We start from the raw sequence: 18577 nt of genomic DNA on the forward strand, positions 1-18577 counted from the left end.
GCTTTCACTGCTCGTGCCTCTGGTCATCCTCCCATAGACTCCCATTCAAGTTGGACTTAGGTTTTGGCGCGTTGGCTTCTCATGCCTCTGGTCTTCCTCCCATTGACTCCCATTCAAGTTGGACTTAGTTTTTGGAGCTTTCACTGCTAGTGCCTCTGGTCCTCCTCCCATTGACTCCCATTCAAGTTTAACTTAGGTTCTAGAGCACTTTAACAACCCCTGGTCTTACATTTAACAGACCTTTTTATCCAGAGCAACTTACAGTAGGTACGGGGACACTCCCCCCAAGGCAAGTAGGACACAACGTGACACAACTTCATGTGCACCAGCCAGGACTTGAACTGGCGACCTTCAGATTACAAGACCCATACGCTACCAACTCAACCACCTGGGTCTTCCGCCCTTTGACTCCCATTCAAGTTGGACTTAGGTTTTGGAGGGTTGGACTTAGGTTTTGGAGGGTGCAGGGGGCATGGAAAAACACTGTTCACCGTCATGGAAAAACACTGTCTAGCCGGACAATTTGCCTTGATAGAGGGCAGCTGGCCCCAATGCTCTCCAGGCATTATGGAAGATTCAAGGAAGAAGGTGGTTAGGATATGCTTGCTATGCTCGGGGAAACCTTATGCCCGACTAGATAGGCATCTTACAAAGGTTCACAAATTGCAAGTTGGCACCCGCGATTACGACAATGCTTACAGAGGACTGACATCCGAGGACGCCGTCGAGGACGATCAGCACCACCAGCCGGGGTGCTCAGATACCACCAACGCTGTACCTACCGGTCCGGAGAGCCACCACAACATGTCCAGTTCCAGCTCCAGTGGCAGCTCCAGCTCGACCGACGATGATACGGACACTGGGGACATTGTGAGCGCTTACCATGCGTACCTTGTGATCCCTCAGGCATCGAGGAAACAGATGGAAAACCTTAAAAGCACCATCAATCGAATTAAAGACTTTATGGTTCAAATTAAGAACTTTGAAGAACCAGGGGCGGTTCAGAGTTGGTTCAGCGCCCTGTCAACCCGAGGTCTGAAGGCGAGCACCCTCAAATCGTACCTCTGTGATGTCTCTGCGTTTGTGAAATGGCTCAAAGAGTATAGGCCGCCCGGCCTTTCCGTTTCGAAAAGAGTCCTCCGCCCTGTGCTCATGAAACTTTCCAAGCTTTCAAGAGATAACCGTGTCAACCTTCGAAGACAACGGTTGACCCTCACTCGTTCTCAGCAGACGGGCTTGCTGACGAGTGCAGAGATATGCGCCATTGGCACCGATTTGGATAGGTGCGTACCCGAACTACTGTTGGCCTTGGAGACGGCCGTGACCCATCGAAGCGCTAACAGGGCTGCAGCTGCTATCATTCTGCATGTAACCATATTCAACGGTGCCAGGCGCGGGGTGTTTTTGGAAATGACCCGCGACAACTTCACCTCCGCTGAGCGCCTGGAAGATATGTTCCTTGTGTCAGTGCCTGAGCACAAGACAGCCCAATATCATGGACCTGCTGTTTTAGCTCTCACGGAGGAAGAGCATGGTTGGCTCTCTCGCTTTGTACAGGCATCAACTAAGCTTCCCGGTTACCCTCGGAACACCGACCAGAGACTGTTCTTTTCGCGCAGCGGCTCGGCCATGGTCGGATTATCCAGGGACGTCCAGAGGTTGATGCATAGCTTGGGTCACCAAAGCGTCACTCTCCATCACTTACGCCATTCCATAAGTACATTTAATTGGACTCACATGTGCGGGTCGGACCGAAATTTGATAGCCAACCATATGTGCCATTCTGCGGTTACCGAAGAGAGGTTTTATGTCCGTATAGGGACACCTCTTGGCCACGTTCAGGCCCGCAAAAACATTACGTCTTTGCTGTATGCTCAAAATGTTTGAATAAAAGAGCCATTTGATTGCAACTTTTTCTCGTGTTTACATGTTTTCTGAGGCCAAGCATACACCTCTCATATCGGCCACTCATCTTCCTTAGAGGGCCGTGCGCCCTAGCCATAACCCGGGGTCATTTGGACGCTCTAAACACCCAGGCATGCGTCACACGTCCACGGCGTCCAACTCATATAATTCACCGGGGCTGGAAGCTTAAAGGGACCAGACACACCGGTGTGGTGCTGGTACCGACATGGCTGCTGGGCTCAGCCGTTTTATGTATCTTTTCCCCCGAAAGTAGATTGGGAAAAGTCAGACGCCACCAGGGTGTGAACCCCGGTCTCCCGTTCCATATTTACGTCTGCCATGGCGGTTATTCACACATCCAAGGCTCAGTTGAGGGTAAGACCCAATCAGGGATCAATTGGAAGTGTTCTTTACCGGGGCTGGAAGCTTAAAGGGACCAGACACACCGGTGTGGTGCTGGTACCGACATGGCTGCTGGGCTCAGCCGTTTTATGTATCTTTTCCCCCGAAAGTAGATTGGGAAAAGTCAGACGCCACCAGGGTGTGAACCCCGGTCTCCCGTTCCATATTTACGTCTGCCATGGCGGTCATTCACACATCCACGGCTCAGTTGAGGGTAAGACCCAATCAGGGATCAATTGGAAGTGTTCTTCACCGGGGCTGGAAGCTTAAAGGGACCAGACACACCGGTGTGGTGCTGGTACCGACATGGCTGCTGGGCTCAGCCGTTTTATGTATCTTTTCCCCCGAAAGTAGATTGGGAAAAGTCAGACGCCACCAGGGTGTGAACCCCGGTCTCCCGTTCCATATTTACGTCTGCCATGGCGGTCATTCACACATCCACGGCTCAGTTGAGGGTAAGACCCAATCAGGGATCAATTGGAAGTGTTCTTCACCGGGGCTGGAAGCTTAAAGGGACCAGACACACCGGTGTGGTGCTGGTACCGACATGGCTGCTGGGCTCAGCCGTTTTATGTATCTTTTCCCCCGAAAGTAGATTGGGAAAAGTCAGACGCCACCAGGGTGTGAACCCCGGTCTCCCGTTCCATATTTACGTCTGCCATGGCGGTCATTCACACATCCACGGCTCAGTTGAGGGTAAGACCCAATCTGGGTCCGGGATAACTTCCCGGTTCTGGATCACGCTCGACCCCTGGTAAACCTTTGATTATGGAAACCGAGGTGGAGTAAGACGCCTTACGTCCCCGACAAAAGCTTGGATCAAGGGGTAACTTTCAATAGATCACAGCGTGTGAGCTGCTCTGCTACGTACGAAACCCTCACCCAGAATCAGGTCGATTGATACGAGTGATTTAGCAACATGTTCCCCGCGAACATGCTGTGCTCATCAGGAGCGGGGCAATCATCATCCGGCCGCACCCCAACCCTGTCACGGATGGCCCTTCGCACTGACCGAAGCCGGTTATTCAGATAGTCAAGTTCGGCGTTCGATTCATCCCGCAACGCCAGTTCTGCTACGGACCTCCACCAGAGTTTCCTCTGACTTTGCCCTGCCCAGGCATAGTTTACCATCTTTCGGGTCATATCGCACGCGCTCACGCTCCACCTCCCCGACGGTGCGGCCGAGACAGGCCGGTGGTGCGCCCAGCCCCGCAGGACCAGGATCCCACCTTAGCCGGCACGCGCCAGCCCTCACTTTCATTGCGCCGCGGGGTTTCCACTGGGTGTCACCCTCTGACTCGCGCGTGCGTTAAACTCAGGTCCGTGTTTCAAGACGGGTCGGATGGGTTGCCGACATCGCCGCTGACCCCACCCGTTTACCTCTCAACGGTTTCACGCCCTCTTGAACTCTCTCTTCAAAGTTAGTTTCATCTCTCCCTTACGGTACTTGTCGACTATCGCTCTGGATGCCCCCCACCACAATAGCATGCACCACAATACCTCGGGGGGCAATCTCAGTTCATCGTTCAACAGAGGGAGAAGAGGGAAACTAGACATTCGGTTTTAGAGGGCGGCCCGCCCGAGGAGCGAGCAACACCCCATACCTTACCCCTCACGACGGTGTACTCGGTCAGGTAGCTTTGCGAGGCGAGTGGCTGCACCCTTGCAGGAATACATGACCCACCGGATGGTTTCGGCCTTGGCTGACGTCAGCCTAGGCGTCCCTCCACCGAACAGACCGAACCCCCACCTCACTCGCTCTCCTGCCGTCCTCCGCAAGTGGCTTGGCCCTAATGTCAGCTCCTCCCACAACCGGCATGTCCAGCCTTCGTCCCATGCTCGCAGAGAGCCGACCAAGCCGGTAGAGTGCCTTCCATTGGTTCCGTACTACCATACTGGACGACCTCCCCGTTGACTAAGCCGCGCCTCATTAAGCAGGCACTGGTGCTCGACCGACCCATCGGAGATTTTTTCCACCACTCCCCCTTAAGTGTTCTGAGCTCCCCCACCACAGCTCCATGCACCACGATACCGGGGGAGTCTCAGTTCAGCGTTCAAAATTTCAGCAAATAACCCCCGACGGATATCACCCAGGCCACCCCAGCATACCCTCCCCCCGCTCCAGCACGCAGCGCACGGAGGTCTGTGCTGTCAGGGAAAAGACGGCCGAGGCAAACCCAGATGACACCGCCAGGAGCCATCACCAAAACACCCAGCCGGAGGCACCACTGCTAGAACTAGCACTGGCCCTCCTGGGTGAACGCTCACCCCTACTGGAAGACACATATCTTGCCATAACGCCCGTACAAGTACTTAGACTTGCATGGCTTAATCTTTGAGACAAGCATATACTGCTGGCAGGATCAACCAGGTAGCCTTTCTTCCAGTGCTCCGCGCGGAGCACCCAACGGGGAGGCCCCCCCGGGACCCCAAGACATACCCTCTCGTCAGCGGACACCCCCGCCACAGCTCCCCGTCCGGAGACGGAGGTCTGCGCAGTCAGAGGCCCGCGGCGGTCGGGACGGTCGAGGGGGACCCAGGAGACGCCGCCAGCAAGGACAGGCTGTTGGGGGGACGACAACCGGTAACCGACAGGGTAGGTTTCGCGAAACATCGTGTCTCTGACGCCGGCGCGTAGCGGGGTGAACAGCGCTCAGGGTGTGAGCCAGGCGTGCCACTCCCCGCACCAGAGCGCCATCATAGGACCCCTAGGACAGACGGTACAACTTGGCCTCGCACCGAACACTTCTCCCGGGAGCTATGGGGCTCGCGACGTGCGGCCCCGCGCTCGGCTGCCCGGGACATGGGACTGACCCCCTTGGAGCTGGAGGAACCGTCCACCCATCAAGGGTGGGGGACCTCCGATCGTGGTTGTCGAGGACACCAATAGGTCAGATGGATGACGATGGTCTGTGTGTACGCGGGCGCGTGGCTCCGACCGGGGCTTCCAAACGGTGAACACAAAACAGGTCCGAAAAAGCGCCCCTCACCGGCCATTCACCGGTGCGCGGGGGCCCCCCTGGAAGTGCCTGAGTCGGGGGTATGGTCCTGGCCCTGACCGGAGCTTCAAAACGGTGGAAAAAAAATTTGACCCAAAGAGGCGCCCCCCACCGGCCGCTCGCGGGTGCCCGGGTCGGGGGTATGGGCCTGGAACGGACCGGTGCTTCAAAACAGTGAAAAAAAAAAAATTCGAAAAAGAGCGCCCCCACCGGCCGTTCTCCGGTGCGCGGGGTCCCCCCTGGAAGTGCCTGAGTTGAGGGTATGGTCCTGGCCCTGACCGGAGCTTCAAAACAGTGAAAACAATTTTTTGCCCAAAAAGGCGCCCCCTATCGGCCGCTCGCGGGTGCCAGGGGTCGGGGGTAAGGCCCTGGAGCCATCCTGAGACTTCGAAAAAAAAAAAAAAAAATGACCTCCAGGGGTCTCACCCACCTTGGGGTACCCGCCCACAGTGCTTCATTCGCGGGTAGCGGCCCAGGGACGACCGCTCGGTTCGTGAGAACCGTGTGCTCGCGCACATCCGTGATAGTCAAGTGAAAGGGGAGATCCCCATGAGCGTGGTCACCAAAGCGTGGCACTGGGCTTCAGGAAGGGCCCTATGGAGGCTCCGTGTAACCTCCATTGACTTGCAAGTCTTTCACAAGTCGGTTTCTAATATCACGCCGGTAGCTGTCTGGTGGACTGGGGGCCGCGACAATGGAAAGTTTGTAAGCTGGAAGCTGGGAGACTGCCTCGGAGGCTGGAAAAGTGACACACACGGGTAACTCCGGTGCCGTTCAACGGATTTCGACGAAAATAGGCTCGTTGGAAAGCCAACGTCGGGGACACGACGACTAACTGTGCGCCCCGTTGCGCACGCGCGCGTGCGCGACATGGGAAGCGAAACAAAACTTCAAACAGAGCTACAGGCTCGTGCGTGCGAAAAAGGCCGAGACACGAAGACGTGCCCGCGTGCGCCTCGCCCCAACTCGAATAACAAAGTCGTCCCGGGCCGGATCCGAGCTACGGGACGGAAACGGGAGCCGAGTCAAAATTTCAAACGGAGCCCGCGTCGCGGAAATGGTCAAAATGAAAAAAATTACTGTTTGAGCACGTGCTCCCTACTCTAACTAAAATAACAAAACAATCCCCGTTGAAATACGTTGAGCACAAAAAAAATTAGAAGCGAGTGAAAATTTCAAACAGAGCTAGAGAAATGGGGATCCTATTTTTGGGGAAAAACAACGTTGTCAGCGCTTCCCCCGCGTCTAACTTGAATAATAAAACTGTCCCCAGCGAAATCCCACGTTCGGGCGAAAAACTGTCAATTTAACACTTCCCCAAAATCCAAAAAGTCAAACATACTTTCACCCAATGCAAACTTGAAATGAATTGGGGATGGTTAAAATGCAACTCCACTTTGCGGGCACTCAGAGCCTCGAGGGTGGGCTCATTGGATAGGTATGGACCGGGGGATGAAGGATGGAGAGAGTGCAGCGGGCGCGCACGCGCACGGGAGACGCTGCGAAGGAAACAAAATTTCAAACGGAGCTACCGAAATGGAAACGCAATTTCCGGGGAGGAAAACCACTCATCCCGCTGACCCTTACTGTAACTTGAATAACAAAACAGTCCCCGTTGAAATACGTTGAACGGAACGGAAACGGGAAGCGAGTGAAAATTTCAAACAGAGCTACCGAAATGGAGACACGTTTTTCGGGGAGGAAAAACACTGTCCCCGCTGCCCCAGACTCCCACTTGAATAACAAAACTGTCCCCGTCCAAATCAGACGTTCGGGCGATTTACTGTGAATTTTCAAAACACCACTCCCCAACTTTGAAGAGACTGCTTTCAAAGTTAGGAAAAGGCTCTTTGTGCAGAGGTAACTCCACTTTTCGGGCACCCAGCGCCTCGAGGGTGGGCTTGTTGGATAGGTACGGGCCGCGGGACGACAATAAGCGAAGGTCCGGCGGACGTGCACGCGCGTGCGAGACGCTGCGAGCGGAACAAAATTTCAAATCGACCTGCCGAAAAAAATGTCACTTTTTCGGGAAACAAAAACACTCTCCCCGCTGCCCCAGAGTCCAACTTGAATAACAAAACAGTCCCCGTTGAAATCCCATGTTCGGGCGATTTACTGTGAATTTTACAAACTATCCACATTCAATAAGTCAAACACACTCCCGCTCCCCGGGGGGACCCCCCCTTCCCCGGGGGACCCACCCTCCGGGGGGACCCCCCCTCCGGTACCCGAGCACCGGGGGGCCCTGTACACCCACTATTAAGCCCACCCCCTGTGTTAAAACCCATTAAACGCAACTTTAAGAACTCTGTGCCCCTGGTCATCCTTGTGGAATTTTGTGCCTCTGGTCATCCTCCCATAGACTTCCATTCAAGTTGGACTTAGGTTTTGGCGCGTTGGCTTCTCATGCATCTGGTCATCCTCCCATTGACTCCCATTCAAAAGTCATGCCTCTGGTCATCCTCCCATAGACTTCCATTCAAGTTGGACTTAGTTTTTGGAGCTTTCACTGCTCGTGCCTCTGGTCATCCTCCCATAGACTCCCATTCAAGTTGGACTTAGGTTTTGGCGCGTTGGCTTCTCATGCATCTGGTCATCCTCCCATTGACTCCCATTCAAGTTGGACTTAGTTTTTGGAGCTTTCACTGCTCGTGCCTCTGGTCATCCTCCCATTGACTCCCATTCAAGTTGGACTTAGTTTTTGGAGCTTTCACTGCTCGTGCCTCTGGTCATCCTCCCATAGACTCCCATTCAAGTTGGACTTAGGTTTTGGCACGTTGGCTTCTCATGCATCTGGTCATCCTCCCATTGACTCCCATTCAAGTTGGACTTAGTTTTTGGAGCTTTCACTGCTCGTGCCTCTGGTCATCCTCCCATTGACTCCCATTCAAGTTGGACTTAGTTTTTGGAGCTTTCACTGCTCGTGCCTCTGGTCATCCTCCCATAGACTCCCATTCAAGTTGGACTTAGGTTTTGGCACGTTGGCTTCTCATGCATCTGGTCATCCTCCCATTGACTCCCATTCAAGTTGGACTTAGTTTTTGGAGCTTTCACTGCTCGTGCCTCTGGTCATCCTCCCATAGACTCCCATTCAAGTTGGACTTAGGTTTTGGCGCGTTGGCTTCTCATGCCTCTGGTCTTCCTCCCATTGACTCCCATTCAAGTTGGACTTAGTTTTTGGAGCTTTCACTGCTAGTGCCTCTGGTCCTCCTCCCATTGACTCCCATTCAAGTTTAACTTAGGTTCTAGAGCACTTTAACAACCCCTGGTCTTACATTTAACAGACCTTTTTATCCAGAGCAACTTACAGTAGGTACGGGGACACTCCCCCCAAGGCAAGTAGGACACAACGTGACACAACTTCATGTGCACCAGCCAGGACTTGAACTGGCGACCTTCAGATTACAAGACCCATACGCTACCAACTCAACCACCTGGGTCTTCCGCCCTTTGACTCCCATTCAAGTTGGACTTAGGTTTTGGAGGGTTGGACTTAGGTTTTGGAGGGTGCAGGGGGCATGGAAAAACACTGTTCACCGTCATGGAAAAACACTGTCTAGCCGGACAATTTGCCTTGATAGAGGGCAGCTGGCCCCAATGCTCTCCAGGCATTATGGAAGATTCAAGGAAGAAGGTGGTTAGGATATGCTTGCTATGCTCGGGGAAACCTTATGCCCGACTAGATAGGCATCTTACAAAGGTTCACAAATTGCAAGTTGGCACCCGCGATTACGACAATGCTTACAGAGGACTGACATCCGAGGACGCCGTCGAGGACGATCAGCACCACCAGCCGGGGTGCTCAGATACCACCAACGCTGTACCTACCGGTCCGGAGAGCCACCACAACATGTCCAGTTCCAGCTCCAGTGGCAGCTCCAGCTCGACCGACGATGATACGGACACTGGGGACATTGTGAGCGCTTACCATGCGTACCTTGTGATCCCTCAGGCATCGAGGAAACAGATGGAAAACCTTAAAAGCACCATCAATCGAATTAAAGACTTTATGGTTCAAATTAAGAACTTTGAAGAACCAGGGGCGGTTCAGAGTTGGTTCAGCGCCCTGTCAACCCGAGGTCTGAAGGCGAGCACCCTCAAATCGTACCTCTGTGATGTCTCTGCGTTTGTGAAATGGCTCAAAGAGTATAGGCCGCCCGGCCTTTCCGTTTCGAAAAGAGTCCTCCGCCCTGTGCTCATGAAACTTTCCAAGCTTTCAAGAGATAACCGTGTCAACCTTCGAAGACAACGGTTGACCCTCACTCGTTCTCAGCAGACGGGCTTGCTGACGAGTGCAGAGATATGCGCCATTGGCACCGATTTGGATAGGTGCGTACCCGAACTACTGTTGGCCTTGGAGACGGCCGTGACCCATCGAAGCGCTAACAGGGCTGCAGCTGCTATCATTCTGCATGTAACCATATTCAACGGTGCCAGGCGCGGGGTGTTTTTGGAAATGACCCGCGACAACTTCACCTCCGCTGAGCGCCTGGAAGATATGTTCCTTGTGTCAGTGCCTGAGCACAAGACAGCCCAATATCATGGACCTGCTGTTTTAGCTCTCACGGAGGAAGAGCATGGTTGGCTCTCTCGCTTTGTACAGGCATCAACTAAGCTTCCCGGTTACCCTCGGAACACCGACCAGAGACTGTTCTTTTCGCGCAGCGGCTCGGCCATGGTCGGATTATCCAGGGACGTCCAGAGGTTGATGCATAGCTTGGGTCACCAAAGCGTCACTCTCCATCACTTACGCCATTCCATAAGTACATTGAATTGGACTCACATGTGCGGGTCGGACCGAAATTTGATAGCCAACCATATGTGCCATTCTGCGGTTACCGAAGAGAGGTTTTATGTCCGTATAGGGACACCTCTTGGCCACGTTCAGGCCCGCAAAAACATTACGTCTTTGCTGTATGCTCAAAATGTTTGAATAAAAGAGCCATTTGATTGCAACTTTTTCTCGTGTTTACATGTTTTCTGAGGCCAAGCATACACCTCTCATATCGGCCACTCATCTTCCTTAGAGGGCCGTGCGCCCTAGCCATAACCTCAGTTCTCCTCTGAGGAAGCCTTGAGAAGGTGAAACGTTAGGAGCTCCTTCTTTTATTCTTTTACTCTTTTACTCTTTTATTCTTTTATGGGGGGCAAAAACTTTTAGAGTGCATTTTAAACTATGGTTTTATTCAGAGTGGTTTTAGTCCATCTTTGAATCTTTTTTTAGTCCTTTGTTTTTAACAAACAGTTGCATATATTTGCACCCAGCACTTGGCACTTTAGCAGGGGAAAGAACCCTGTTCGGTTTAGTTCCCTCTTTGTGTGGGGTGAGTGTGTGTGTGTGGGTGTGTGGTGCACTTACCTTATTCCTGGTTTGGAACCTTTTGTTCAAAAGCACAGTGTGCAGTTCTACAGGGACTTACCAAGGAAGGGGCCATCTTCACCTTGCACAGGTGCCATTGGGGCAAAAAAAGACAACCCTTTTTAATAAGGGCTCTTTTTAGAAAGGCTTTTCTAAAGGCCATAATTTTCTATATGCAATTAAAGGACTGAATATGAGAACACCATAGACAATAGATGCACTTTATTTTATGTCTAAACAATTTTATTGAGACATTTTAGAAGTACTTTTGGCAGTTTTAGCGGTTTTACTTTTTATAAGGAGTATGGAAGTGGGACCGACACAAACAGGAAACGGGAGAAACCAACCCAAAAGCCTGAATGTCCCACTGGCCAAAATTTATTTTAAACTTCTCCAAGCTCTGCATCATACAGAGATCCTGGATGACTCTATCGCTAAGGGATCTTGTCCAAGAGGGATGCAGAGGCAGGTTAATAAATTAACAACTTTTATTAAACCTGCGTCCCCCTCACTTGATACCACCAGTAAGGTGAAAAACAACACCAACAAATGGTTAGAGGGGAACTTGGAAATTTTAAAGTGTCATTATGATAATATGCTGGTCTTTTTACTGGGTGACCTACCTGGGATGGATGAGGAGGCTCTTCGAGTGGCGGTGGGCTGGGGAAGGTTGAGATACAAACGCAAATTCACAACAACATCAGTGAAAACATTGCGGGAATTACTCACCTCTCCAGGAGAAAATCCATCTTCTCCAGCCCTCCGGCCGATGGGTCCGGAGGACTTCCCACCATTGCCTGCATCCTTGGATAGGGGGGTCCTAACTCTAACAGAGGAAGATCCCGACACCAGTGTGGTCACCCAGGGGGATGGATACTTACCTTGGGTAGGGATGAGGGAAACTTCAGAGGTCTCTGGAACATCTCCTGTGGGGAAAACAAACAACAACAAATGGTCACATGGGTTAAACACAACTGGAACTACCTTACCTACCTTTGAGGAGGCCCTGAACAATACATCTGGGGCCTTTGAAATGGTGAGGGAGAGGGTCCAAGTTGCCCCCAGTAGTGGCATTGAGGTGGCAATTAGCCTGGCTATTGCCAGCCCACCCCCAACAGCGGAGACCATTCTCTCTCCCAAGGTGCTGCTGACTCGGTTGAGTGACACAGAGGTGGGCCTAAGGGGTCCTAATCCCACCCTGACCCCAAATCCTTACCCCAACCCTCCCTTCCCTACATTTAACCCTCCCCCCTCCCCAAACCCCATGGTGGAGGACAGGGGACTTAACCCCTCCCTGATCCCTTATCCTAAACCCAACCCCTCCTTTTCCATACCTCACCCCAACCCTCCCTCCTCCCCCCTCCCCCTTCCCCTTGACCCTACTTACCGTCACGCTCTCAGCCAGTCACAGCCGGGGGTCCCTCCCCGGGAGGAGCCGGTGGTCCATCCAACCTGTTGGAGGAAAATACAAGAATGGCAGTTAGATGTAGTGAAACCCATAGTGGTAGTGGGGGACAACAATCTCTCGGCTATCCCTACTTTTAAGGATGATCTTATCCAGGTTGACAGTTTTCCAGGGGCAAACTGCCATCATTTAAGAGGGGTACTGGAGAAGTTGACACCAAACTCTAACACAGAGCACGTCATCCTGTCAGTGGGGATGGTTAACTGTCTCGATAGACAAAAAACCACGACCACCGTGAAGCAACTGCAGCAGCTTGGGAAAACCTGCCAAAAACAATTTCCCAAAGCCGTTATCTACGTGCCATTCATTAATTTCTCAGACAGATTGGCCAAAGACCAGCAAAAATTATTTGACGCTTTTAACTTTTATGTTGATAATAAATCTCCTTTTCAAACATTACCTGAGATGGATAGACTCCAATTCCAGGTAACAGGACGGGATCCAGTTCTCTGGACCTCCGAAACCGCAGACAAAATGCTAAAATTATGGATTAGTGATTTATTAATATAAACATTTAAAGGTTGTATATACCCCCTGCTGTCTTCCGGTTGGGAGGTGAGGGATTCCTGGGGAAAGAGACAAAAAGTGATTACACAATACCAGGAATCAGAAAAAGAGTGTATATATGCACATACCTTCTTACCTTCGATACTTACCTGTGATGACCAGTGGGGGGCAGAAGAGTTCCTGTAGGATTAAAAAAGCAAAAAAAGATTAACACAGATCAAAAAGTATGGGGTATTTTACTATTTACTTACCTGAAATACTTACCTACTAGGATATCTACCTTGATGGGAATATTTTAATCCTCCTCTTCACCTTCTTTTATGGGGACAAAAAAATCATTGAATAAAAACACAGGAACTTGTGCCAGTGCAACTCCAGTCCAACATTGGGCTGAGACCTGTCTCCAAACCTAACCCTCTAACCCTAGCATAGTTGGACAGCGGTATGGTTTCTCCATCCGCTTCTTTTCGGTGGAGCTTGGCCAATAGACCTAGGAAACGCAACAGATACAACCATGACCCCAGGGTACCTGTGAACATACAACATAGGTTGATCTCAACAGTAGGCTCCAAGCCTGTGATTGATCTGAACTTGACCAAAGGTTATTTCAAGTTATTACAGGCTATACACCATCTGGAGATCCTGCAGAAATCAGCTGACACTTTTGGCCCAATAGGGATGCTCAGGCAAGTCGATAAGTTAACTGCCTTTATTAAACCCTCTTCGCCAAATGCCAGCACCTTGGAGGCAGTAAAACTTAACACCAGCAGGTGGTGTGAGGCCAACTTTCACATACTCACCATACATTATGAGCTAGTCATTACAACAGGTTTGGAGGGTTTAGGACCTTTTAACCAGGAAGCTTTTAATAAAGCAGTGTCCTGGAGCAAGGCTAGGTATAGAAGGAAATTTACCATCTCCTCTGCTAATACCTTGCAGGCTAAGCTCTCCACAGCCAGGGACCCGCAGCCCAACCGCTCTTTTGTCTTAGAGGAGGCAGATTTTGCACCACTGAGTGTGGAACCACCTGTTGTGGAGGCTCCACTTATTGGACCACGGTCATATGCTGACACGGTTAATATAGTGGTTCAATCCTGTCACACTTCTCCTACAGTGCTGTTGGATGCTAACAGATCCCAGACTACACCACTGTCACCTGTCCCAACCCCTAGGTCACCCATCCTTGATAGCCACACTGGTCCTCTAGATAACACCAGAGAGGCCCCACCTCCACCCCCAGCGGGCCGTCAGATCTTGGTAGAGGTGGAGATAGAAAGGGCTACATTTCCATCCATCCGGGAAGGGGTGGTGCTGGGGACGGAGGCAGGGGTTGTTTTGCCTGAACTGGGTGTAGTGGCGGAGGGTGGGATTACTTCGGCTGGGACAGATGGGGAGCTAATGGTGGAACCATTCCACTCGAATGTGGTGGTGCCTTGTAGTAACAACATATCCCCTCAAACCCCAGAGGAGACCGAGGCCCCACCAACAGAGCTAGCTAACCCAGACAACGGGGCGGGGGACGGAGGTATAGCAGGTGCCAATACAATGGATCAGTATCTAGGGATTACCTGGTCAGAATCGTTCCATAACATCCCTGGAACTGTTGGGTCTCCGCCTCCTGGGGGTACGGATCGCCGAGAACCACGGATCCACCCTAGAACAGAGAGAAAGATCTTTGAGTGGAATTTGGAGGTTATCAAACCCATTGTAGTAGTGGGTGATTCCAACCTGGCGCGTATCCCTCCCTTTGTGGACTCCAAAATACAGGTGGACAGTTTTCCGGGGGCCACTGCAGACCATCTCAGAGGAGTGTTGTGTAAACTTCCCCCCAGCCCAATGACGGAGAAGGTGATCCTTTCTGTAGGCTTAAACAACTGCCTCAGGAAACAAACACCCAGTACCGCCTGGAAACAACTACAGCAAGTGTTGAGAGTTTGTGAAAAGGTCTTTCCAAATGCTGAGTTGTATGTACCTGTCATTCACTTCTCAGATAGATTAGCAATAGCAACACAGAATTTGATAAGGATTTTGAATGATACAATAGTAGAAAGATGTCAATACTTACCTGCCATATCTAGAATCCAGTTCCGTGTAGAGGGGCGGGATCCAGTCCATTGGGTGGGTCCTACAGCTGCGGCTATCCTGAAAAATTGGTTGAAGCATTTAAACATGTTAGGGGGGAAGAGTGTTCGTTAACAACCCCTGTGCAGTCTAACATTCAGAATCTTTCTGCCTCTTTCAGGCTGAGCCCGGTAGAACGGGAGGTTTTGGAACGAGGCCTTAGCTTCATCCCTACTCCCTCTAATTTGGACCGGATGGAGTTGTGTAGGGATATGCATGTCTATCACAGGAGACTAAAAGTACTTGATTATTTCCTGTATGATACAGACTTCCCACGAGCTCCCTTCACTAATCCGTCCAAATGGGAACCTAGGGCAGAAATGGTGTCACATACCATCCAGACACTGATCCAGAAGGATATTCAGTCCTTCTTACATTTCAAACCCAGACCTCAGGCCCAGCCTAACTTTACTCCGGAACAATTGAGAGCAGTAAACATCTTGAAAAACAACAATAGTATTGTCATCAAACCTGCTGACAAGGGCTCACAGATTGTCATTATGGATAAGGTACAATACCTTTTGGAGGCAGAGAGACAACTTAGTAATGTACAACACTACGTCCCACTTCCCCACTCTATCCAAACTGCTACGCAGGAGATGATTAGAGGGATTCTAACCAAGCTCAGAGAAGCTGATTACATTACAGACAAGCAGATGTTGTACCTTATGGGTCCAGATCCACCGAGACCAAGGTTGTTCTATTTGCTTCCTAAAATCCATAAGCCCCCTGAGACCTGGACGGTTCCTTTTGTCACCCCTAGTGGCCGTCCAATTGTCAGCGACTGTGGGTCTGAGTCCTATAGAGTGGCAGAATATATTGACTCTTTTATCAATCCCTTATCTCAGAAACATAACAGTTATGTTAAGGATACTTATGATTTTGTGGCCAAAGTTAAAACTTTGAGTGTGCCTACGGGTGCTTTCCTTTTTTCGATAGACATCAATTCCCTATACACTAATATTGACACTCAGCTGGGCCTCCAGGCAGTTGCCAGAGCGTTTGACCAGTTTCCAGATGTGCGGCGACCGGATCAAGCGATTCTGGAGCTACTGGAATTAAGTTTGGTCAGGAATGATTTTGAGTTTAATGATAAGTTTTATCTTCAAATACATGGCACGGCGATGGGGAAGAAATTTGCACCCGCCTTTGCCAATTTATACATGTGTTTTTGGGAAGAAACGGCCTTCCCAAAGTGCAAAAATCTTCCACTCATGTATTTACGGTACTTGGACGATATTTTCGGGGTTTGGACACACTCTTTGGAGGACTTCCACCTCTTTTTATCTGTCTTGAACTCGCATCATCCGGCCATTACCATCACCCACAACATCCAACAGTCAGCGTTGGAGTTTTTAGACACCCAAGTGTTTTTTGTAGAAGCGACAGAAGGGGACAATAGGAGGCTGGCTACAAAGGTCTTTTTTAAAGACACAGATAGACATGCCTTGCTACATAAATCTAGCCACCATCCTAAGCACACCTTTAGAGGATTGATTAAGTCACAGCTTATCAGATTCCATAGGATCTGCTCCTTCACGGAGGATGTAGAACAGGCCACCCAGATTCTGTTTAAAGCTTTAGGGCCACGAGGCTACAGCAAACGGTTTCTGAGGGGTATTAAAACAGAGGTCAAACAGGTCTTTTTAGAACATGGTAATTTTGAGAAAGCTGTAGATGAACGCCTTTTAGTCCCCTTGGTATGCACCTACTCACCAGCAATGGTGACCTTCTGTAAGACCATCAAAACCAATTTCCAGATGGCTTCAGAGGAGATGGAGTCTCTCCAGGACATCCGGGTGATCTCAGCGTATAGGAGGAACAGGAATCTGGGAGACATATTAGTACACTCTAAGCTGACAAAGGACACCAAACATCATACCTTACATACTTCTTTAAAGTTCCATAAGTATTTATTTAATAGTTTCTCAGGATTAGGCACACCAATATGGCAGAGATTGGATTTGAAGGCCACCAATGTTGTGTATGTTATGCAGTGTGATCTATGCAAAATGTTCTATGTGGGTGAGACTAGAAACTCTATGGGGGCTCGCTTAAAACAACATCTGTATCATATTGACAAGGGTCTTGGCAAAACCCTTCTATATCGACACTTTATAGAGCACTCCGTGGATAACCTCACCATCTCAGGCGCAGAGAGCAATCCCAGTTGGTCCACGGTCCAGCGTCAACAGACAGAGAGAGGTTGGATTAAGAAATTGGGTACCATTGATCCTCTGGGCCTGAATGAGAGGTTCTAGTCTTAACACTTGACAATTATGCCATCTAGTGTTCCAATTATTTCATTACAACGGGGATATTTACCTGCAGCCTACCCATAATCTTAGACCAAGGGTTGAGGAGGGCCGAGACTTGGGGCAGATTCTTATATATATTTGCACTTTGATATATTTATTCTTAATTAGTTAGATTATCTGTACCTCAGTTCAATGGCTTCTTCCCGGCTGCAGATTTGGAACTCCCCGGCATGCCCATGAGGAGGGCTGATGATAATGGACACTTGACACCTGTGATCAGGGGGAAAATGGGATTAGGAGAGAGAACATGGTAAACAATATTATTTGAATACTAAGCACTTACCTTATCCTAAGGGTCATCCTGGCTCCGGTTGTGCTCTGGCTTCCATCTGCTGACTCCTGTCCAGTTCCCTAGACACAAGTGGACCACACATACACCAAGGTGTAACCTAGTCAACTAGTTTTCCTATTATATACATATTTGTATATATATATTTGATTTTTGGCAAATGGTTCTTTCTTTTAAGTAATAAAGCCCACTGGCCCTTTTCTGGGGCCTAAACCCAACCATTATTGTTGTCTTTGTTTGTTATTGTTTTGCCTTCATCTTATGGTTTGTTAGGCCCAACCAGCCCCCTATCCTAACCACAACCCAGGGAGTTTGGGTTTTTCTTCCACCTGGGCCTAAACCCAACCATTGTCTTTTGTCTGAGTGTGTTTTGTCTTGATCTTATGGTTTTTTAGGCTCAACCAGCCCCCTCTCCTAACCACAACCTAGGGAGTTTGGGTTTTTCTTCCATCTGGGCCTAAACCCAGCCATTGTTTTTTTGTCTAATATTGTCCGGTTTTCTTGGTTATGTCCCCTGTGGTGGTTTGTCTTTATTTTAGGGTAGTTTACTTTAGGCCTCCTGTGCCCGTGCAATACTTAGCACTTCGGTGCTAAAGTCTTCCCCTTCAAAAACCTAACCCTAACCCTAACCCTAACCCTAATCCATGTCCAATCCCCCCCAAAAACCCAACCATGAAGATTTATACCTAAGTCCCACTCCCCCAAATGACTTCCAAACCCAAACCAAACCACCCCCCCCCCCTCCCCCCCCACCACCCCCCTCCCCTAGCCACCCCTTCCACCCTCTCCTCCCATCCTGAGAACCTCCCCTTGGATGGTGGGTAGAGACTGACTAAAGCCCTGTGGGCAACATTGTTCCTCGCCCTGTGGGTGCCGACTTTGTATAGTCATATATATCCCCCCTCATCCCTCTCACTCCCCACCAACCTTCCCTGCCACCTCCCACCCCTTCATACCCTCTCCTCCCATCCTGGAAACTCCCCCCTTGGATGGTAGGAAGAGGCTGACTAAAGCCCTGTGGGCAACAGTGTTCCTCGCCCCGTGGGTGTCGACTCTGTACGGTCATACATTTACACATCCATATCCCCACATTTCCCTTTCGCTCCCCGACACCCCCTTTCCCCGCCACCCCTCTCCCCCCTCCCCCCACCAGCCCCTCCCGAACGGACCTAAGATTCCCCATCCATGTCTCAGTACTTTTGTCCAAAATGT

This window comes from Hypomesus nipponensis, chromosome 6 (genome assembly GCF_054491055.1).
Source record: "Hypomesus nipponensis isolate SF chromosome 6, ASM5449105v1, whole genome shotgun sequence".
Classification (NCBI taxonomy): Eukaryota; Metazoa; Chordata; class Actinopteri; order Osmeriformes; family Osmeridae; genus Hypomesus; species Hypomesus nipponensis.